We start from the raw sequence: 24,854 nt of genomic DNA, 5'->3' as shown, positions 1-24,854 counted from the left end.
TTTTTTTTTTTTTTTTTTTTTTTTGTAGTTTAGGTTCTGGGGTACATGTGCAGATCATGCAGGATTGTTGCATAGGTACATACATGGCAAAGCGGTTTGCTGCCTTCATCCCCCCATCATCTATATCTGGTATTTCTCCCTTCATTATCCCTCCCCAACTTCCCCACCCACCGCTGTCTCTCCCCTAGCCCCTGCTCAACTGACCGCAGTATGTGATGCTCGCCTCCCTGTGTCCACATGTTCTAATTGTTCAACACCCGCCTATGAGTGATAATATGTGGTGTTTGGTTTTGTGTAAGTTTGCTGAGAATGATGGTTTCCAGATTCATCCATGTCCCTACAAAGGACATGAACTCAACATTTTTTATGGCTTAGTAGTATTCCATGGTGTATATGTGCCACATGTTCTTTATCCAGTCTATCGTTGATGGACATTTGGGTCGGTTCCAGGTTTTTGCTATCATAAACAGTGCCGCAATGAACAAACATGTGCATGTGTCTTTATAATGGAACAGATTATAATTCTTTGGGTATATACCCAGTAATAGGATTGCTGGGTCAAATGGTATTTCTATTTCTAGGTCCTTGAGGAATCGCCACACTGTCTTCCACAATGGTTGCACTACATTGCACTCCCACCAACAGTGTAGAAGTGTTCCTATTTCTCCACATCCTCTCCAGCATCTGTTGTCTCCTGATTTTTTAATGATCTCCATTCTAACTGGTGTGAGATGGTATCTCAGTGTGGTTTTGATTTGCATTTCTCCAATGACCGGTGATGATGAGCATTTTTTCATATGTTTGTTGGCCTCATAGATGTCTTCTTTTGTAAAGTGTCTGTTCATATCCTTTGCCCACTTTTGAATGAGTTTGTTTGTTTTTTTTCCTGTAAATCTGCTTTAGTTCTTTGTAGATTCTGGATATTAGCCCTTTGTCAGATGGGTAGATTGCAAAACTTCTTTTCCCATTCTGCTGGTTGCCAGTTCACTCTAATGATTGTTTCCTTTGCTGTACAGAAGCTCTGGAGTTTAGGTCCCATTTGTCTATTTTGCCTTTTGTTGCCATTGCTATTGGTGTTTTAGCCATGAAGTCCTTGCCTATGCCTCCGTCCTGAATGGTTTTGCCTAGGTTTCCTTCTAGGGTTTTTAAGGTGTTAGGTCTTATGTTTAGATCTTTAATCCATCTGGAGTTAATTTTAGTGTAAGGTGTCAGGAAGGGGTCCAGTTTCTGCTTTCTACACGTTGCTAGCCAGTTTTCCCAACACCATTTATTAAACAGGGAATCCTTTCCCCATTGCTTGTTTTTCTCAGGTTTGTCAAAGATCAGATGATTGTAGATGTGTGGTGTTGCTTCTGAGGCCTCTGTTCTGTTCCATTGATTTATGTCTCTGTTTTGGTACCAGTACCATGCTGTTTTGATTACTGTGGTCTTGTACTATAGTTTGAAGTCAGGAAGCATGATGCCTCCAGCTTTATTCTTTTTGCTTAGGATTGTTTTGGCTATGCAGGCTCTCTTTTGGTTCCATATGAAGTTTGAAGTGGTTTTTTCCAGTTCTGTGAAGAAGGTCATTGGTAGCTTGATGGAGATAGCATTGGATCTATAAATTACTTTGGGCAGTATAGCCATTTTCACGATGCTGATTCTTCCAACCATGACCATGGAATGTTTTTGCATCTGTTTGTGTCCTCTCTTATTTCACTGAGCAGTGGTCTGTAGTTCTCCTTGAAGAGGTCCTTTATATCCTTTGTTAGTTGTATTCCTAGGTATTTTATTATCTTTGTAGAAATTGTGAATGGGAGTTCACTTTTGATTTGGCTCTCTGTTTGTCTGTTATTGGTGTATAGACATGCTTGTGATTTCTGTACATTGATTTTGTATCCTGAGACTTTGCTGAAGTTGCTTATCAGTTTCAGGATATTTTGGGCTAAGACAATGGGATCTTCTAAATATACAATCATGTCATCAGCATATAGGGACAATTTGGCTTCCTCTTTTCCTAATTGAATACACTTTATTTCTTTTCTTGCCTGATTGCTCTGGCTAGAACTTCCAATACTATATTGAATAGGAGTGGTGAGAGAGGGCATCCTTGTCTTGTGCCAGATTTCAAAGGGAATGCTTCCAGTTTTTGCCCATTCAGTATGATGATATTGGCTGTGGGTTTGCTGTAAACAGCCTTTATTATTTTGTGACACATTCCATCAATACTTAGTTTATTGAGGGTTTTTAGTATAAAGTGCTGTTGAATTTTGTCAAAGGCCTTCTCTGTATCTATTGAGATAATCACGTGGTTTTTGTCTTTGGTTCTGTTTATGTGATGGATTACATTTATAGACTTGCGTATGTTGAACCAGTCTTGCATCCCCAGGGTGAAACTTACTTGTTCATGATGAATAAGTTTTTGATTTGCTGTTGCATTCTGTTTGCCAGTATTTTATTGAAGATTTTTCATCGATGTTCATCATGGATATTGGCCTAAAGTTTTCTTTTTAGTTGCTTCTCTGCCCAGTTTTGGTATTAGGGTGATGTTGGTCTCATAAAATGAGTTGGGGAGGATTCCCTCTTTTTGTCTTGTTCGGAATAGTTTCAGAAGGAATGGTACCAGCTCCTTTCTGTATATCTGGTAGAATTCAGCTGTAAGCCTGTCTGGACCTGGGCTTTTATTAGTTGGTAAGCTATTAATTGCTGCCTCAGCTTCAGCCCTTTTTATTGGTCTATTCAGGATTTCAGTTTCTTCCTGGTTTGGTCTTGGGAGAGTGCAAGTGTCCAGGAATTTATCCGTGTCTTCCAGATTTACTGGTTTGTGTGCATAGAGTTGTTTATAGTAATCTCTGATGGTAGTTTGTATTTCTGTGGAATCAGTGGTGATGTCCCATTTATCGTTTTTTATTGCATCTATTTGATTCTACTCTCTTTTCTTTTTTATTAGTCTGGCTAGCAGTCTATTTTGCTGATCTTTTCAAAAAACCGGCTCCTGGATTTCTTGATTTTTTGAAGGGTCTTTTGTGTCTCTATCTCCTTCAGTTCTGCTCTGATCTTAGTTATTTCTTGTCTTCTGCCAGCTTTTGAGTTTTTTTTATCTTGCTCCACTCTTTCAATTTTGATGATAGAGTGTCAATTTTAGACCTTTCTTTGCTCCTCATGTGGGCATTTATTGCTATGAATTTCCCTCTAGACACTGCTTTAAATGTGTCCCTGAGATTCTGGTACATTGTGTCTTCATTCTCATTGGTTTTGAAGAAAATCTTTATTTCTGCCACCCCTGCTTTTTTTTGCTCTCCATTTGTTTGGTAAATCTTCTTCCATCCCTTTGTTTTGAGTCTATGTGTGTCTTTGCACGTGAGAAGGGTCTTCTGAATACAGCACACTGATGGTGCTTGGCTTTTTATCCAATTTGCCAGTATGTGTCTTTTGATTGGGGCATTTAGTCTGTTTACATTTAATGTTAATATTGTTATGTGTGAATTTGATCCTGCCATTTTATTACTGGTTGGTTGTTTTGCCCTTTGGTTGGTGTAATTTCTCCATTGTGTTATTGGTCTTTACCACTTGTTTCTTTTTTGCAGTGACTGGTACTGGTTTTTCCTTTCTGTGTTTAGTGCTTCCTTCAGGAGCTCTTGTAGGACAGGTCTGATAGTGACAAAATCTCTCAGCAATTGCTTGTCCATAAAGGATTCTATTTCTCCATCACTAATGAAGCTTAGTTTGGCTGGATATGAAATTCTGGGTTGAAAGTTCTTTTCTTTAAGGATGTTGAATATTGGCTCCCACTCTCTTCTGGCTTGCAGGGTTCCTGCCAAGAGATCCGCTGTGAGTCTGATGGGCTTCCCTTTGTGGGTGACCTGACCTTTCTCTCTGGCTGCCCTTAGTATTTTTTCCTTCATTTCAACCCTGGTGAATCTGATGATTATGTGCCTTGGGGTTGCTCTTCTAGAGGAGTATCGTTGTGGTCTCTATATTTCCTGTATTTGAATGTTGGCCTGCCTTGCTAGGTGGGGGAAGTTCTCCTGGATAATATCCTGAAGAGTGTTTTCCAGCTTGGATTCATTCTCCCCATCATCTTCTAGTACACTGATCAAGTATAGATTAGGTCTTTTCATATAATTCCATATTTCTTGAAGGCTTTGTTCATTCCGTTTCACTCTTTGTTCTTTTTTCTTGCCTTCTCGTTTTATTTCATTGAGTTGATCTTCAATCTCTGATATCCTTTCTTCTGCTTGATCTATTCAGCTATTGAAACTTGTGTATGCTTCTCAAAGTTCTTGTGCTGTATTTTTCAGCTCCATCAAGTCATTTATGTTCTTCTCTATGCTGGTTATTCTAGTTAGCATTTTGTCTAACCATTTTTCAAGATTTTTAGTTTCTTTGCATTGGGATAGAACATGTTCCTTTAACTCAGAGAAGTTTGTTATCACCTACTTTCTGAAGCCTGCTTCTGTCAATTCATCAAGTTTGTTCTCCATCCAGCTTTGTTCCCTTGCTGGTAAGGAGTTGTGATCTTGTGGTGGAGGAGAGGCATTCTGGGTTTTGATGGTTTCATTCTTCTTGCACTGGTTTCTTCCAAGAAGAAATTGGATTTATATCGTTTTGATCTCAGGTAGCTGCTTGGGGACACGGCCTTTCCTTTGTCTGCCTGCAGAGGCGCTGCTGGGCTGCCACGGATTCAGTGGAGCTGCTACATCTTTTATTTACTCAGGAAAATTAGGCTGGTTTCTGCAATGGCGGCTGCCCTTCCCCCTACTGAGCTCAATCGCTCCTGGTCGCTCTCTAACTGATGCTCTGGGTGCAAAACTCTGGAGTGAGAGTTTTTTAGCCTGCTGGGCTTTGTGCAGGGGGGACTCGTCCTGCTGTATGGGCTGTTTCCCTGTTTTCAGCTCCCCTTTTTTCTGAGGGGCGGGTGGCTCCATCCAGCTCACTTTCTGGCTTTGGAGTCAGCCAGTGCTTCCGCCTAGATCTATGCTGACAGCACCAGTGATGGCTGAAGTTGCTGTTCTGCCCTGTTCAGGCAGCTCACTGAGACTTTTCAGCCCGGCGAAGATCTCCTGTTCTGTGGGTTGTAGAGAGCTTGGGTGGATCACTGTATCCAAACCGAAGTCCCAGAGGGGGAGATCCCCCAGTCCTCCTTTCGGTTGCATGCACTTCCTGGGTGGGGCAGTGCCCTGCCATGCCTCAACTTGCCCTATTTGGTTTATACCCACTGTCCACCCAGACCCACAAAATAAACCTGGTACTTTGTTTGGAATTGTGGAGACCACTTGGCTTCTGCGTCTCTCACTGGGAGCTGCTTTCTGGAGCTGCCTCTTATTTGGCCATCTTGGGATCCCCCCTTGTTTTTTGACTTTTTGATAATAGCCACTCTGACTGGCATAAGATGGCATCTCATTTGGTTTTAATTTGCATTTCTCTGATGATTAGTGATGTTGAGCATTTTTTCATATGTTTGTTGGCTGCTTGTAAGTCTTCTTTTGAAAAATGTCTGTTCATGTCCTTACCCACTATTTAATGAGGTTATATGTTTTGTTCATGTTGAATTGTTTGAGTTCCTTGTTGATATGGCTTGGGTGTGTTCTCACCCAAATCTCATCTTGAATTGTAGCTCTCATAATTCCCACTTCTCATGGGAGGCACCCAATGGGAGGTAATTAAATCATGAGGGTGAGTCTTTCACATGCTGTTCTCATGATAGTGAATAAGTCTCATGAGATCTGATGGTTTTATAAAGGGGAGTTTCCCTGCACAAGCTCTCTAGCCTGCCACTATGTAAAATGTGACTTTGCTACTCATTTGCCTTCCGCCATGATTGTGAGGCCTCCCCAGCCTTGTAGAACTGTGAGTCAGTTAAACCTCTTTCCTTTATAAATTACCCAGTCTTGGGTATGTCTTTATTAGCAGCATGAGAACAGACTAATACACCTGTAGATTTTGGATATTAGCCCTTTGTCAGATAATATGACAATATAGGAAAATCTCATTATGACATCAGGCTAGTAATAGATTCATCAAGACACCAAAATAAAACAAAATTTAAAGCAAAATAAATTACATTAAAATAAATTCTGTTAATCAAAAAATAGCTTTGAGAAAGAGAAAAACATAAGTCACAAATGGAAATAGACACTTATAATATATACATAACCAAAAAAGAATTTGTATATTTAACATATAAAGTACTCTTACAAATAAATAAGGAAAAGGCAAACACCCAATGGAAAAATGAGCAAAAGAGGTATAAGGCACTTCACTAAGAATAAATTCTGACAAGCCAAAAAACACATGGAAAGCTACACAACCTCATTAGTAACCAGAGAATTAAAACTTTAACCTATGAAGATATACACATATCCATTCAACAGATTGAAAATAACTTAAGGTCTAATGGCACTAAATGATAGGAGGATGTGGAGCAAAGGGAACTTTCATATACTGTCAGTAGACATAAAAACTGGCTTAGTTGTCTTTGACCAGGTTTATGAGAAAAGTAGGTCTTCTTATAAAGCTAAACACATGCATACTTCATGACCCAGCATCTCTATCCCTAGATCTATACTCTAGAGAAACTCTTGCACATGTGCACCACAAGAATATGTGCAATAACATTCATGAAAGCATATGTACAACCCAAGTATCCATCAACATGAGAATGGATGAATACTATATAATACAGATCAATAATCTCTTATGCAAAACACTCAAAATGAGCTTTTTCAAATTTTAGAAAGACAATAGAATGTGTATACACATATGTATGCATATACATAGAATAAACACATACATATATGCATGCAAGCATACCTCAGAAATATCAGTACAATTCCAGACCACCACAATAAAGAATATATAACAATAAAGTGAGTCACATAAATTTTTAGGGTTCCCACTGCATTTAAAAGTTACGTTTATATGATACTGTAGTCTAATAAGAGTACAATAGCATTATGTCTAAAAGTACATACCTTAATGTAAAATATTTTATTGCTAAAAAATGCTAATAATCAATCATCTAAGCCTTCAGTGAGTTGTAATCTTTTTGCTGGTTAAGGACTTGTCTCGGTGTTAATGGTTACTGACTGACGAGGATGGTGATTGCTGAAGGTTAGGGTGGCTGTGGCAATTTGTTAAAATAAGACAACAATGAAATTTGCTGCATCAGTTGACTCTTCTTTCATGAAGGATTTTCTGTAGTGTAAGATGCTGTTTGATAGGATTTTCCTCAGAGTAGAACTTCATTCAAAAGTGAAGTCAATCCTCTCAAACAGTGACACTTCTTTATCAATTAAATTTATGCAACTGTCTAAATTCTTTATGGTCAATTCAACAGCATTTGTAGCATCTTCACTAGGAGTAGAATCCATCTCAAGAAACCACTTTCTTTGCTCATCCACAAGAAGCCACTCCTTATCTGCAATTTTTATCTTGAGATTGTAGCAATTCAGCCACACCTTCAGGCTCCACATCTAATTCTAGTTTTCTTTCTATTTCCACCACATCTGCAGTTACTTTCTCCAATGAAGTCTTTAGCCTTTTAAAGTCATCTTGAGGGTTGAAATCAACTTCTTCCAAACTCCTGTTAATGTTGACATTTTGTCCTTCTCCCATGAATCACAAATGTTCTTAATGGCATCTAAAATGGTCATTCTTTTCCAGAAGGCTTTCAATTTGCTTTGGCTAGATCCATAAGAGGAAGCTCTGTTTATGGCAATTTATATTTATTTATAGCCTTACAAAATGTATTTCTTAAATAATCAGGCTTGAAAGTCAAAATTACTCCTTGATCTATGTGCTGCAGAAGGGATGTTGTGTTAGCAGGCATGAAAACAGCATCAATCACCTTGTGCAGCTCCATCAGAGACCTGGGGTGACTGTGCATTGCCAGTGAATGGCAATATTTTGAAAGGAATCTTTTTTTAGCAGTAGGTCTCAACAGTGGGCTTAAAATATTCAGCAAGCCATGCTATAAACATATGTGCTGTCATCGAGGCTTTGTTCTGTTTGTAGAGCACAAGCAGAGTAGATTTGAAATCTCAAAAGTCCTAGGATTCTCAGAATGATAGACAAGCATTGGCTTCAACTTAAAGTTATCAACTATGTTAGCCCCTAACAAGTCAGCTTGTCCTTTCAAGCTTTGAAGTCAGGCATTGACTTCTTTCTAGCTATGAACCTCTGAGATGGCATTTTCTTCCAATAAAAGGCCATTTTGTCTATATTAAAGACCTGTTGCTCAGTGTAGCCACCTTCATCATCATCTTACCTGTATGTTCTGGGTAACTGCTGCAGCTTCTACATGAGCATGTGCTGCTTCACCTTGCACTTTTATATTATGGAGATGGCTTCATTCCTTAAACCTCATGAACCAACCTCTGCTGGCTTACAATTTTTCTTCTGCAGCTTCTTCCCATCCCTCAGCATTCAAGGAATTGGTTTTGCTCTAGATTAGGCTTTGGTTTAAGGGAATATTTGGCTGGCTGGTTTGATCTTTTATATAGACTTTACTAAAACTTTCTCCAGATCAGCAATAAGGCTGTCTTGCTTTCTCATTATTCATGTGTTCCCTCAAGGAGCACTCTTAATTTCCTTCAATAGCTTTTCCTTTGCATTCACAACATGGCTGTTTGGTACAAGAGACCTAGCTTTCAGCCTGTTTCAGCGTTCAACATGCCTTCCTCACTAAGCTTAATCATTTCTAGCTTTTAATTCAAAGTGAGAGAATTTCAACTCTTCCTTTCACCTGAACACTTAGAGACCATTGCAGGGTTATTAACTGGATGAATTTTAATATTGTCATATCTCAAGAAATAAGAAATACAAAGGAGAAGGGAGAGAGGAAGGAATAGCTGGTTGGTGGACCAATCAGAACACACACATTTATAGACAAAATTTTCCGTCTTATATGGGCATGGTTCATGGTGCCTCAAAACAACACCATAGAAATTGTATTTTTACAATTAATATTAATAATATTAAAGATCACAGACAACCATAACAGATATAATAATTTAAAAGTTAGTAATATTGTAAGAAATTATAATATTTCATTCTCTGTGACACAAGACGTGTCACAACATGCGAGTACATGGTTGAAAAAATTGCTAGACACAGGGTTGCCACAAACCTTCAATTTTTACAAAATATAATATCTATGAAGCACAATAAGTGAAGTAAAATGAGTATAATATGCTTGTCTATATACATATGTAGATATATAATGTATATTCCTATGCATATTCAAAATACAAATATGTATTTGTATACTACAAACACATATTCAGAATTTATGCATATAAAATTTCACAGTATAAACATACATTTTCACACTAAATTGGATCAATAAATATCTTCATAGTTCAAGTCAGGTTCTTTACTCTTAGAATTTTAGAGATGGAATAGTGTCAGCCACATGATGAAATACTATAGAGCAAAGAAAGTGAATAAAGTATAGCCAAATGATCAACATTAATGATTCAGAAATATCATGAGTGAAACAAGCAAATCAAAAATAGCAAAATGAGCAGCATTTTAATTGAGATACGTGCAATTGTGGCAACATTGTAAAGCAAACAAAGCAAGGCAATGATTAAAATGGATATTTTTGGAGGGAAGATGTGATCAGGGAGTACTGGTTACTCTCTTCTATTTAATTGTAAATATATTTTTAAATTACATATACAAACATATATGTGTTTATACTATGATACATTTCATAATAAAAAGTTCAAGATAAAAAGCTATCGATTTTTACATATTGATTTTATAATGAGCCACCTTACTATTCTTTTATTGTGCCTAATAATTTTTCTATCAATTCTCTTGGTTTGTATATGATAGCATCAGCTGCATATAATAATAGTTTTGTTTACTCCTTTCTAATAGTGATGCTTTATTGCATTGGTTGTTGCTTCTAGATCAATGCTAGAATAACAGCAATAATCCTTTTTTTTCTGGCACCCTTAATGAATTGCCTTCTGTAGTATCTTACCATTAAATATATATAAAGAATTTTGCATGATAGAACTGTCTCAAGATGAAACAGGTCACCACTTGGAAAGACAGGCAGCAAGTCTATGTGAACTAGTATTTTTGTTTATTGTTTGCTTATTGATACACATTACGTGGGGACCACGGACATTATCCTATAGTCCCCGTGGGGCCAAGTAGAAGAGGCTAAAATGGAACAAGCACTACTTGTATTCTGGAAGTCAGACGCTGTTGCTCATGAGCTCACTCAAAGGTTAGGCTGAGCGGCATTCTCCTCCGAGCCAGGAGGACTGAGGTCAGGCTTACCTTCAATTACAATATTAGCTGGCTCACAAACAGGCTGGAGGGCGTCCTCCGTCTTGAACCAGACACCCGAATGCCTGTGACAGATCTGTTCCCACAGGCCATTTTCTATAAACAGAACACAGCTAAATCCAGAACAAACACCTCTCTCAAAGGGCCTGTGTTTCATCTAATATAGTTCAAATTGAGTGTCTAGAAAACTCGATGCATTTTTATTTCCAACTGCAGGGACTCCTGGGCTCCCTTTCTGCCCACATCTCAGGACTTCCCCACCTTAGAAGTCTGCTGCTCCAGGGGCTCATCACTTGTTCTAAAACAGTGCCCAAGATGAGTGTTTACGCCTGGCTGAAAATGTCAGGGCCTGTGTGTATGACACACCTGCAGAACTTCCAGGTGGGCGGCGGGTTGATAATTGCTTCTGGAACTTGTATGGGCAACAACATTGAAACTTTTTAAAACTACAGATTCAAGAGTCCCACCCGATGGTAGTAGAATTAGAATCTCAGATGTTAAGGCCTGGGATTCAGTTTTTAGTTAGCTATTACTACATAATAAACCACCCCAAAAATCAGTGGCCTAAAGCAATAAACATTTATTATTTTTCATGAATCTATCGGTCAGCTGAGGAGCCCTTCTGGTCTCACTGCCTCTATCATCCACCTCATTCTTTGGCCGAAAGAAGCCATGAGGCTTGTCCGGATTCGTGAGGGAAAGGGAATAGATGCTATGTCTTCATAGGAGGAGTTACAAAGTCCTTTTGCAAGAGGCAAGGGGGTTTGGAAGGGTGAAGAATTGGAGACATTTTTGCACTCAATCTGCCCCATATCTGCCCTGGGAACCTAATGCAGGCAGCCTGGCATCATTCTACAGACCATCAATATGTCCTAGGAATAATGGCACCCTCTCAAGATGTCCACAGAGCAGACTGCTCCAGGCCACCATCATGTCCCTCACTGTGGGTCTTAGTGAATTTCTCTCCATCCCAGAGTCTGTGCCTTGTTACTAGAACCAGAAAATCAATCTTGTCAGCACTGCAAATGCAATCTTGGGCCTGACTACGTTAACCAACTCATAAAGGCCCCAGTTCTGGCCATCCAAAGCCCCAGCAACTCATTTACAGAGAACATGGAACCAGCTATCTAAACTTTAGGTCAGCATTCTTTCCCTATAAGCAAAGAAAGAGGAGAAGACAAATGAGAACTAGAAGGTTGCTCTATGTGTCAGGTGGGACTTTTTCAGTTACCTCAGAGGGAAACACAGCTCAAACTGACTGAAGCAAAGAGAAAAGACATTGGTTCACACAACACATTTGTGTAAATCTGGCTTTAGGCCCATCTTGACCCAGGAGCTCAATGTGCCTTCAGTAGTTGGTCCTCTCCACCTTTTGGCTCTGCCTTGTGCTGTTTGGACTTCATTTTCAAGCTGTATTGGGATACACAGCAAAGCCAGGTTTATATCCTCACAGGCTCAAGACCAACAGAAAAAGAGAATGTGCTCATCTCTCAATATTCCAGCAAAATCTCATTTTTTTCTTATTGACCCTGGCAGGGTCACATGACTATCCCTAAACCAATCACTGTGGTCATCCATATTCTAAGGAGGACATATAGACTATAAATAAAATCAATAAAAACTGTAGTGTGTTAGCGGTAATAGGTGTTACAGGAAGAAATACAGCAGAGGAGAATAGGGAATGTCACAGAGGGGACTGGATTTTATGTGGAGTGGCCAGGAGAGACATCACTGAGAAGTGAAGGTGGTCTACAATGCCTCTCAACGTCAGCTTTGTCCGATGTGTCCTCATTATTAGATCTGAGTTATGCATTTTGAGCAGAAATACCACAGAAGGATGATGTGTCTTATTCAGAGTGTCTTATCAGTGGGCACGTGATGTCAGTTAGTTATACCTGTGCTATAACAAGAAATATATTTGGTCTTTGCCCCAGTTTCCTGACACAGTCCTCCTAAAACCCTTGGAATTTCCTGAATGATAGGAGCATCTCTTATTATTCATAGTAAGCTCCCATTTTGATCATACCTGAATTTATGCTAACAAAGTGACTTAGGGTAGGACCTGCCTGGTCACTGGAATAACCAAATGATTAAGGGGTTGGACTGTACAGCTCATCCCAAACTCCAGGAAGGGCAATGAGAGAGCTGAAGATTAAGCTCCACAAAGACTCTTGAAGGAGCTTCCACGTTGGTGAATGCATCCAAATGCTAACCCCAACTCCATGGGACAGAAGCTCCTGCATTTGGGACCCTTCATCTGGCTATTCATGTCTACCCTTTATAATAGCTTTTACACTAAACCAGTAAGTGTAAGTGAAGTGGTTTACTGAGTTCTGTGAACCATTCTAGCAAATTATGGAACCAGAAGAGAGGTTGTACAAAACCCCTGAATTTATAGTCAGTGAGAAATATCAATAGTCCGGGACTTTTGACTGGCATCTGAAGTGGGTTTCTCTTGTGAGACTGAGCCCTTAACTTGTGAGTTGTGCTCTAACTTCAGGTAATTAGTGTCAGAATTTAATTAAATTGTAGGACACCCAGCTGGTGTCCAATAATTGGTTGGTATGGGGGAAAAAAACCATACATTTGGTGTCAGACGTGTACTGTGGATAGAAACATATCATAAGAGTCCATTCCAAGATGTTAACTGTGATCACTCAGTTAACATAGTGTCTGCCAGGCTTCTCCACTATAATATTTCTACTTTTCTCTTTATAATGCTCTAAGTATTTTGTGTAGAGATACATAAAAATTATGTTAATATCCTATTTCTTATCAAACTTTCACCCACTGGTTTTAACTTTTTTAAAGTTCCTAGAGGATTCCAATTGTACAGCCTGGGCTGAGAACAATCACTGAAGTTTCCCTACCCCTGAGTCACTCTTTTAAAACTAGGGGAGAGAAATGCTACACAGGCTCCACATGGAATTCACCTGATGGTGTGGGCTGCAGAGGAAATCAGACTATTACAGCACGGCCTACTGTGCCTAAGCACTGCGGCAGAAAAGCAAGACCTCGTGGCCCTCTGGCTGCAGCAGGGGAAGTGGGACAGAGTAGCCAGGAGGTAGATCCCACAAAGGGTGACCAACTGTCCCAGTTCACCCAGGACCAGTGAGGTGCCCAGGATGCAGGATTTTTGGCACTAAAACCAAGAAAGTCCCGGGCAAACCAGGGTGAAGTGGTCACCCTACCAAGTCATTTTAGCTTAGACATATTTAGTGCTCAGCAACCAAGATCTGTGCCCAGAGGTGACCCTGAACACCAGGTTGAAAATAATTGACTTAAAAGACTGATTTTTAACAAATTGATAAGTTTTGAAAGTACACAGCAAGGTTGCTAGGGACTGGAGGAATCTGTGTTGTAGACAACTGGGATACAGGTCACATGAAACTGAAAGAAATCTAAGAAATCTGTTGACCCATGACTGCCATTAACTAGAAAATAGAGATGAGGTGCCCTCCCTCCTCTAAGCTCCCTCACATTCCCCACCTTCAGAGCTCTGACAGCCATCAGAGGACACAGTCACAAAAATGATTATTGTACCTACCCTTCCGCCCTCCTCTGCACATATATACACACAATATACAATCATATAAACTGTGAGGAATTCTAATGAAATTCTCATTTCCTCCACTGTTCTCGCATTGTTGGTGGCCCCATATGCAGGTGCCCTAAAGGTGCCCCTGGCCTGCCAGTAGCCTCACCCAGCCCTTCTCCTCACACTTCAATGGTTGCTGACCTTTCCAGTTTCTGCTTGTTAGAAATTTCCAGAGGACAGACATTCTGCCTAAGTCACATCCATATTCCCACCCAGTACTGGGCACATGGCATGAAACAGATGACACTCTCGAATTTAGTGATTTAAAGAGAATTTTTAAAAGGGCTATTTATAAAGATGTGGGCAGGGTTTAGGACAGTGGTTCTTGGTACAAAGAGAAAAAAAAGAATACAACATATCTCGATAATTTCTTTTAAATAATTTCTTGTTGGAATGATAATGTTTGGATTGTGCTGAGTCAGAAAAAATAATTTCAAAAATTAATTTGACCTATTTCTTCTCACTTTTTAAAATATAGCTACTAGAATCTTTAAGAGTACTATGTGGCTTAAATTATATTCTGATGGACAGCAGTGGTCCAGAGTATAGCCTAGGCATGAGATTGAAGTTTTTTAAAAGTTCCCCAGGCAATTCTAATGTGCAACCAAGATTAAGAAGCTCTGGTCCAGAGAAATCAGAGAAGATAATCCAGTAGCCTGTGACTGACAGCAGCAGGTAGCTGTTAGGCCTTCCAAGCCTGAAAGGGCAATGGGAGGGAATAGTTACAGGAACAAAATTTCTCCAGTGGGTAGCTCTTTGAAGGGAGCTGCCCAACGGGACCGATGATCTTTAGTAGAGGGATGAACTAGGCTCACAGTCAGTAGGGGAGAATCTGAGGAAGTAAACGCTCTGATCTCTTTGTCCTCCTGCCTTTGATACCCCACTGGAAAAAACAAGGTTGGAAAGGATGAGGAGAATGGATTTGAAGAAGCAAAATGGAATATTCCCAGTACAGGTACTTAAAAAATGTTCTGGAAATAAAGGAAGAGCCCACAAATAAAACATGTAAGTCTTTATAGGAGTAGCACTGAACACAGGTACACTGTAGCTCTGAACCTCTCTTGTCCCGAGTCCTGGAATAATGTCCAATGAGAAATGCAATCAGTGGCATTTGAGTTGCCCAGAACAGTTTTCAAAGCTAGGAAACTCCCAGGCATTCTCTTAACTCACAAACAATAATTTTAAAGTCCTTGAGTATTTTGGTTCCTGTAGAAAAAAATGTTGACTAATAATACCAATAACCCATAATAAGTTTCTATTTATTGAGTGTTTATCATATGCCAGGCACTGTGTAAAATGCTTCACTTAAATTATAATACAGTGTGGCTCTATACTTTTTCTCATTTCCCCAGTAGAAAATACATATTATGCATCGAGGTAAAAAATGTAAAACTGTCTAAATTCTTCCTGAGTCTCCAAAGGTCAAAAAGAAAACATTTGAAAACATTATCCTCACATTCCAGAGGATGGCAATCAATGCCCTTGCAGATTGCGCTAAGCTATGGTTAAACCAGGTCTGCCTGCATTCTGGCTGAAGAGACAGCGGCTACCGGAGGTATGTCCTTCTCACACTGTTCACAGGAGTGCAGATTAAGCGAAAGCACCCAGGCACTTATTAAGCCCTGCCTGCATCATAACTACTCTCATTCCATTGGCCAAGTTCAAGAATCAATGAGGTGGTAAAGAACACTGTCAAGTCTAATGCACTGAAAGAGCGCATGGCAGAGGGAGGGAGTAAAGAATGAGATCAATAATCCAATCCAAATAATAATAATAATAACAATCCAGTAATCCAAGGAGAGAAAAAACAGTTGACCTCCCCTCCCTGCTCCAGGCTTCCCAGTCCAAAGTAGCCTGGGTGTGCTCAGAGAGGTAAGATGCTTTAACCTTGATAAGGGTGTGGAGTCAGATGATTATGACACTGGATGAAACATTCTCATTACTTGAAATGGGACATTGACACTAGAACTGGTCAGAGGGAAATTTGTCATCTGAGAGTGACCTAAAAAAGTATGGAGTTTGCCCCAAATTCCATCAAAAGACCAGGGAAGAACAAATCTACACATCATGCTGAAAATGAGCTGTGAATAAAGGACGGGTTGCCTGCTGGTGGAACCCCCATTGAGTCCAAATCATGCAGCAAACCAACCACATATGCTTTTTTCCAACCTCTAACTTGACAATTTTAATTTGACATTATTCAGATAGCACTCCAACATCTGTGTCTTTAGAATGTTTATTTAGTTTAATATGCTGTAAACACAGTTTGAGAAAAGCTATTTCCAAGAGCAGCATTTAAAGACCGTCTTTACCCACCTTCAAAATATTGTCAGAAAAAAAATGAAAATTCGAATGTTTTCAACCATACCCAAAAGAAATCTGTTGTGCTCAAGTTAACATTCACAGAAGGGGAAAGAAAAAGTCTGTCACAAATACAAAGCAAGAAAACACACCATTCTGAAGCCAGCAACCATGAGGTTTATCCCTCAAAGGCTTGGAAAAACCTCCCCCTCCTCAGGAAAGATTTCTTGAGGTAAAAGGAACTGGAATAGTGATTAAAGGTATAAAAAGGACTCATCCCTTCTGGGACTGGTCTAATAAGACATAAACTAGATAAAATCAAGTGTATTGAACCAGTTCTCTGTGCAGAGCTTGACATAAAATGACTCTCCCTCACTCTCCTGCCTACCTTGTGAGGACAACTACCTATGGTAGAGGCCACATTGAGGAAGTTACTTTCTGTTGTGCTACAAATGTAGTCATACTGCTAGGAGTTAAGGTGTTTATTCCAGTGAGTTCTAGGAAGTTCTAGGACGTCTAGCCCATTCCTCAATCAGATTTCATCTCCCTCTGATGATCCTATAGTCCTGACCTCTTAAGATCAATTTCCTTTCTCTGCCCATCCAAAACCACTGATAAAAAAAAGATGGGTTTATTTACTAAGGGATGTGGCCTTCCTATGTGATCTTCCTCACTGAAAAACGCCAAGCTGATGCCAAAGCCCTGGATTTATATTTTATTCCCTCTATTTGAAAATGACAACTCATATTCCCCCATCTCATGTGAAATTCTTCTATTCCATTTCTCAGATAAGAAAGGTCAAGTTCTCTCATCACCAGATGGAGCTTCTCAAAGACTAATACCTTGTCTTGTTAATTGCTGTATCTTCAGTCCCCAGCACAGTACCTGGCACTGTATACATTCAACGTTTGAGAATATAAAAATAAGTAAAGGATCCTGGGTCAAAGAGGAGATGCCTGTATTTTTAGCTGATTAAGAGGAAACCAAGAAGAAAACACATGCCCAGCCCTGCTAACGAAGAAGGGCATGGTGTGATTTCTGCATAGGATTTCCCCCTTTTCCCCTGCCCCCAAACTTTTCAGTGTCCAAGAGCCAGTAGAAACAAGTAAAGGGAATAAAGACTTCTATTGGAGGACAACCCTGAGCCATTACAACCCCCGCTTCCCCATTTATAGTCAGAGCTGGCTTCAAGGGCATGCGACCTGTAATGTCTCACAGGGCCTAGCACTTAGAGGAGCCCGATACTTGGTATAATGCTTTGTGTTGCCTCCTGGAAACTCTTAACAATTTTTCAATAAAGGGCCTTGGCCTGCATTTTTATTTTGGGGGCCTTGTAAAATGATGTCACTGGTTCTGTTTATAGCACAGTATGGGGACGTCGGGGAGGTTGGGAAAGTAATGCTAAGGCTTCTCCCAACAAGGACATTCCAGGTGTCTGTTGCTTTCACTGGAATCCTTAGAACAAATATACAGCATCCTCTGGGGTCCCCTTCAACTGATTACCACCACCCTTCAGTATTTGGGAGTCTGAATCCTAGAGTGCTTTTCAGTATCTGACTCCTCTACTCATCAGTTTAAATGCAGAACAAAGAAGTTGACCTACCTTACTTTCTATTTTGCTGTTCATATTTATTTATTACAATTATTTTCTCTGCTAGATAAGAATATTTCATTGGAATGTTCAGTCATAATATTTTCCCAAAGAAATGCCTATCTAATATACACAAAAGCCTTTACTTTTGTGTTAGACATTGCAAACAATCCCACTTCTCCTGTATCTATTTTGATCTTGTTTTTTTCAGAATTGTCTGTCATAAACAATTCTAAAATAGAACTTGTTCATCCTCAGTAACTCCTCTTTCTTTAACTGTTGCTTCAGATAATCATATTTCCAGGGCAGCTTGTTATGTGGTCACACTTGCTATGATGTAATCAATCAAATGAAGACTCACAGAAAAATTCATTAACCCAGCAGAGAAAAGCCTCCTTCCAGGTGCTTAGGTAAGTCATTAATATTGGAAGTAAGTGCTGAATTGATGATCAGTGGGAAAACTTCTAAGTAGACATTGTTTTTAAAATTTGATTTCCCCATCCCTAATGAAAGAACTGCTTATTCTATATTTCACTGTACAAAAATATGTTGAAGCTGTACTTTCATTCTAATATCTGTTTTAATGAAAGCCTGCTATATCCTTATTAGCTCTAGGGTATTTGAGCCCTGCTTTTCCAATATGCCAGTCTGAAATCAGAAGGTACATGTTTAATATTTGTTCAAAAATCATTTTCCCTTTACTGTGCTTTCATTTGGCTTAATGTCCAAAGTAAATTATTGATACCCACAATAGGCAATAATATTGACTTCAGTTAGTTTTCTTCAACTATTTTCGGGCTGGTGTTGTGAAGATCAGCCATCCCGCCATTGCTAGGTCTCAGCTGGCAGGAAATTCTGGCCACTTCCTGCCTAATCTTTGTCCCTAAAGAGCAGCCAGAGTCTGAGTCCAGGCAGAGCACTGTGGGGCAAGGCCAGCAAGGTCACCTGCCGGGAGGAGCCCAGCACCTTGAAAGGAGGCACTCCCTGAGAGAGAAGGAGGATGACACCCTCCTTCAAGTTCATTGACCTTACGGCAGTTCTGGCCTAAGAGTGGACACACGGACCTGGACAGGCAATGTGACACTTCCTCCCAGCATTTTTCCCACCTCATCCCATGTCTCAGTCTCAGATCCACTCAGCTTCCAAATCCGAAAGCCTATTTGTAACCAAGGAGGTGAGAGGTTAGAGGGCATGATCAGCATCTCATGGGGAAAAGTGTGGGGAATGTTTATCCACCTTTGTTAACATCAAGACATTATTCCTGCTTCACCTGTGGTTATATAACCCACATATGTGGGTCGTACTGCCCCAGTTTTCCTTGCATAGCCTGATTCCTAGGAATACTTTCATATCTGTCAAATAGCTGAAGGCTCTAAGTTTCCTCTTAGCCCTAAAATGCGATGATTCTGCAATTTGAGGGTCACGTGAAGAGGTTTCTCTGTTATTTTCTGTCTCTCATGGAAGAGCACAGACGCTGAGCAGGCTGTGGCTGAGGCAAGCAGAGCACGTGGCTGTGGCAGCGGCCATGGGGCAATAGTGAGCAGTGAGGATTTCTGCACTCAGCGTGTGTTTCAATACATCATGTATGCGCATCATACCAAACTGTACCCCACACTTCTGCAGAGCTGTTCAGAGGATCTGCTTTCCAACTGTTTTCTAAATCTGACAACTCTCCAAAAGTTTACTACAAAATAACAGAATTCCTTTCTTTCTTCTTCTTTCCTTCTCTTACTTTTTTCTTTTAGCGAGAGCACTTCAGCAGTGTCACTTTTATCAACAAAATAAAAACAACATTAATGAGGAATTTGTTTTCCACAGAAATTTTTAAGATTTTTGTCTTTTATCTGTGAATCTACAGATGCTAGAACCCTTTTGTTTCGCAACATCTCTCTCCCTCTCCATCTTCCTCTGTCTCTCCCTGTATTCAGAGGAAAGGGAAAAAGACAGAGCTGTTTAGAGCAGGCAGCCAGCATTTGTAAGCTATTTGCTCTCTTTCTACAGCAGCTGAGATGAGGCTCAGAAAAAACTCCCTGAAAAAGCAATTTGTCCAGCACCTTCATTTCACAGAGAAACTAAGATTCAGATAATTTATTCTTCCTTCAGCACTGTTCTCATCAGCCTTCCTCACCCACATTTCCTGCTCTATGAAATACAAGCGCAAGTCACACGCTGGGAGCTCTCTGGGCTTCAGCTCTCCTATGTTTCCAGCCCATCGTGTACCTTCTGTTACCTGGGATAAATTTATTTATATTTATCAGGTACCCAGCATATTTTTGGCTTTTCATGCCATTTCTTAGAGAGGTCCCTCTGCTGGAAATGTCCTTCCTCCTTTCCCACTTCCTCAAGTTTCAACTTTCTCCATCCCTCAAGGTCCAAGTGAAATGCCATGACTTCCATGGGCCTTCTGTGATCTCACACAGACTCCCTGAGAAAATCATGTTTCATTCTTCAACCCACACCAGCCCAGATGCTGGGATAGTGGATTCTGAGTTAAATGGTATGCTGTCCTCACCTGTGACATGTTGGCATTTTTGTGACATGTTCCAAAAAATACCAGCTGGGCTGTCTGGGGGTTCTCAGGAACGCATAAACTCTCTAGGAAAAAAAAAATCTCTGCTCTACTAATCCTGGAGCAGGCTCCTTTGGGTTGCCCATGTATGAAACAGCTTGACTTTAAAGTAAAACTTATTCAGTTTCTGCCTTTTGGCTTTCAATTTAGGTTAATATTTGAATCATTTTTCTTGGTCCACAATCACTGAATACATATATCTTGTCTCTCACAGTCAGCAGTTACAGAGGCTTCCTTGGAACCTCAATTATAGCTTCTCTGGAGGATGGCTACCCATTTATTTGAAGTGTCCACAGGTCTTCCCAAACTGCTCTTTGCATATATTGTGTAGCCTATATTTTAAGTCAGACCATCCCAAACATGCCCTGTAGCATCATAAATTTAGAGCCACCAAGCAGAACGCTGGAGAATGCCTCTTGCCCAAGATGAATTGTAAAACAAATGCTCTCCAGTGCAGCAGACCTCCATGCACTGCAGGCACACATACCATCCTGACACCAGGACACCTGACAGAGCCACTGCAGCAAAAGCACATCCAGCGTTGCAGATGAGAAATGGGCTCTTGTTTCTCCATAAGCCACCCAGTATTCTATGTTTGGCTTTCTCACCTGAGGTCTCAGATGCCCTAAGCCCCAGGATGCTGTCACTAGGGGTTTTAAGTGATAAACCAAATTATCCACCCACAGTCACAGCTTGGTTGCTTTCTGGCTGGTCTTTTTGTTGTTTGTTGTTTTTTTCCCTTGTGCTTCAAAAAAGAGAGGACATAGAATTGATGCTACTCCTTATAAATACTCAGAAAGACCACAGCCAGCTTTCCTGATCTGTGTTCCATTTTGCAAAAGAGGAATATAAAAGAAAAGACTTTAGAAGTAAATACAGACTCTTCTTTTGAAATTTGTAAAAAGAAATCAGGGATGTTCATGATTTTTAACCAAAAGATAAGAAAATGGGATAAGGTAATAAACAGTGCAAGCAGTACTATAACTGCTAAAGAATGAAAAGAATGAAAAGAAAAGAAAAAAATAACCCATCACTAGGAATCTTGAATTCTGAAGGGGTTTTAAAAGGTCCAATAGGAGACAGAGACGGGTACCTTCCAACTGCTGTCATCCTGCTATTGTAACCTGAGCCCTCCCAAGTTTGCAGACTCCAAAATCAGATCTAATTAAAAGAAAATGGAAAGGGACTCAGCCTTTTCAGCTCTGGAGAACATGCAGACAAATAAATTAAAAAGTGGGAGAAGTGGAACTAACCCAATAATCCGTGAAAAGCTCATTTCCCTCCCCACCGCCACTGATGCAACAGTGTCCTTCCTCCCTCCCTGTTCTCTGGTTCAGGGGCAGTGAGTGAAGAAATTGGCTAACAAGATCAGAAAATTTAATTACATTTCTGCCGTCCCCTTCCAAGGAGTTGGCTGTCACACTTCCCTTTTGCCGATCTTCAGAATGTGCTGTCTCTGATGAGTTTCATGTCGGCTTCCATTCCCACTCATCTCCCTACATCAGCTCAGGACAGTAGACACAGGCACTTCAATTTGGGGGTTTAGAAGGATTAAATATAAAGATTAAAGGGGAAAGCAAGAAAAGAGAATGTCATGATCCCCTCATTTCCTTTTGTCTGCCTGAGCCACTTCTGCCTTGGTCTTATCCCAGAAGAAGCATTGTGCCATCCCTAAGGCTTAGTATCCTTGCATTCCAAACCTAAAGAAGCCCTGAGATCATTTAGAAGAAAGTGAAACCTCCATCAAAGTGTCCATTTTGCATGCCGACTCAAAGATAGGAAAATGGCTCCCTTGAATGCTGTTTCCAGCAAGATTCTGAAATGCTTTGGGTTCAAAATTAACAAACATAAAAAATAGCACAATCGATTCGTGGTCCCCACTGGGAAACAGCTAGGATACAGATTGGTGTCAAAACAACCAGGTAGTTTCTGTTCCTGTCCTAGTACAACCAGAGATTTATGACCAAACCCAGTATGCAAACCATCTGGGACACAGAACAGGTGTTTCTAAAATTCAAAACTTAGCTAGTTTAAAATGCCTTTTTTTGTTGTTTACTTTTCCACTGCTGGGTAAAGTGAGGCAGAAGAACGAACTGTGCAGAGGTCCCTGGCATTGATGTGGCTGAAGAGCTATTTCCCTTCACTGAATGTAGTCATCCGCTAACTGCATGGACTACCACACACACAATAAAAATCCCATATTAGGGCAAGACATGTAAGCCCAAAAAAGTGACTGTGCAACTGCCTGCAGGGGCCTCTGAGGCACCATAACTTGACCTGGCCAGCGCTGGTGAGCACAGAATGCAGAGGGAAGAAAAGAAACCAGCCAAGGACAGACAAGCAAGGAATTAATCATTATGAACAAGCATGATGAAAGTTTTAAGAAAGAAGTTGTACCTGCTTGGATTCCATTTGGCTGCAGGCAATAGAACTCTGCTCTTGGCACCAAGGAATCCACCAGCAGGCAGTCTAATGCTGTTGTGCTGCCTGGGGATGCCTTCAAGGACTCAGGCTGTGTCCAGCTCCTCCAGCTTCAACCTGTGATTTTCATCCTCATGGCTACAAGAAGCAGGTCAACCTCTGTATTCCAGGCACGGAGAAAGGCAAGGGCAAAAGGGAAAGGTGATTTATTTGCCCCTACTGATCAGGAGTAAAAGAGCTTTCCTGGAAGCCCCAGCCAGCAGATGCTGCTTACAACTCATTAACCAATCTGAGACCCATCACCACCTCTGACTTCAAGAGATGTGTCTAATGGGACACATTGCTGCCCCTCCCTAATTGGGAATATGTGGATGTGGAGCAGATAACTAGCAGTGTGTGCCAGTGGGTGAGTGGTCTAGGGTGTCAAAGGAAAGAAGGGATAAGGAAAAGAAGAGAAGATGTTGGTCAGGTCAGTGGTAGGCTTCTAGTGCAGTCACATGCTGGAAGTTAGGAGTGAGCAATGAGGGAACCAAGGCTGCAATATAAACTTTGCACTCTCAAAGCTTGGACTTATACATCTGGGCATATAGGCCCACTCTGACCATGTACAGCACAGGGCATATCCCAGATGGCAGAGGCAAAAGTCTTCTCTGTTCCCCACCCAGTCACATTAGGATAGAGAGGAATTTCCCATCCACTGAAAGAAAGCAGGAATGATGAAGAATGGAGCTGAGCTGAATATCACAGCCTCACACCATGTCTCCAGGAGGATAGATCTAGGAAAAAACCTCCGGAAGTTGCCCCTTGCCCCAAAGAAAGTGTCCTTGTGGCTGGGCTGCTGGCCTGGATGGCATCACCTTGGAGGACATGAATGATAGTAAAGAGCAGATGGAGAAACCAAAGCAGAGAGAATCATTAAACAAAGGTCTTCAAATTCCCCTCAACCTCCTTGGCCTTCTCAGTCTCTTGCATCTGAAGCATTCATTTGGGCCAGGCATGGTGGCTCACACATGTAATCCCAGCACTTTGGGAGGCTGAGGTGGGTGGATCACCTAAGGTCAGGAATTCAAGACCAGCCTGGCCAACATGGTGAAACCCTGTCTTTACTAGAAATACAAAAATTAACCGGACATGGTGGCAGGTGCCTATAATCTCAGTTACTCAGGAGCCTGAGGCAGGAGAATCACCTGAACCTGGAAGGCAGAGGTTGCAGTGAGCCAAGACTGCGCCACTGTACTCTCCAGCCTGGGTGACAGAGCAAGACTCAGTCTCAAAAAACAAGAAAAAAAAAAAAAGCACTCATTTGGAGAGAATGAGGTCTGAAGCTAAGGGTCTGCCAAGCCAGGAATGTGCTCCACAAGGCAAAGTTGGAGTTGTAAGGGCCACTGCAGGAGGCCTTCCCAAGGACAGCAGATCTCTCATCTCCTGTCTTGTTGCCGGAGCTAACTACACAGCCACACAATCTCATGCCCAGCAACTCAGACAGCACTTGGGCCTCCTGTCACCAGGGAAATGTGCTGCCTTAACTATCTCAAGTGTTCGTGCATAGAAAAAGAAAGTGCAGGCAGTGCTTCATTTTTCAGGAAATTGATAAAGGAACATGAACAGGTAAATAGGAACTGCTGGGAGATGGCCTTCTGATTCTTTTCACAAAGGACAAAGGCGGGCTTCTATCCACAGTCACCAGGGGAATGGATTCAAAACTGAGATCTCATCAAGAAGAGGTTTGTTTGCACATCCTTGATTCACTCCACTGCCCCAGTGTTCACTGCACATCGACTAAGTTTGCTGTGTACTTGACAATGTGCTAGTGGCTTCCAGATGAAAATCAGTTATGAGACTTCATCCCAGAGGGGTTGCTTATGGAAGAACTCAAAAGACAAATCATTAATAGTAATGCTACCTTAGAGACATATGCCTCTACTGTCCGCAGAGTGTTTGTAGATCCATTACCCCATTTGCTGTCCACCACAACCCTGTGAGATGGTCTGGAGAAACAGCATTGTGTGGTGGTTAAGAGCTCAGACTCTAGATCCAGCCTGCCTGTGTTCAAAGCCTGGTTCTGCCACTGACTAGCTGTGTGACCT

The sequence above is a fragment of the Cebus imitator genome, unplaced genomic scaffold (genome assembly GCF_001604975.1).
Source record: "Cebus imitator isolate Cc_AM_T3 unplaced genomic scaffold, Cebus_imitator-1.0 Scaffold277, whole genome shotgun sequence".
NCBI lineage: Eukaryota > Metazoa > Chordata > Mammalia > Primates > Cebidae > Cebus > Cebus imitator.
The sequence above is the reverse complement of the archived record's forward strand: the minus strand, read 5'-3'. Positions refer to the sequence as shown.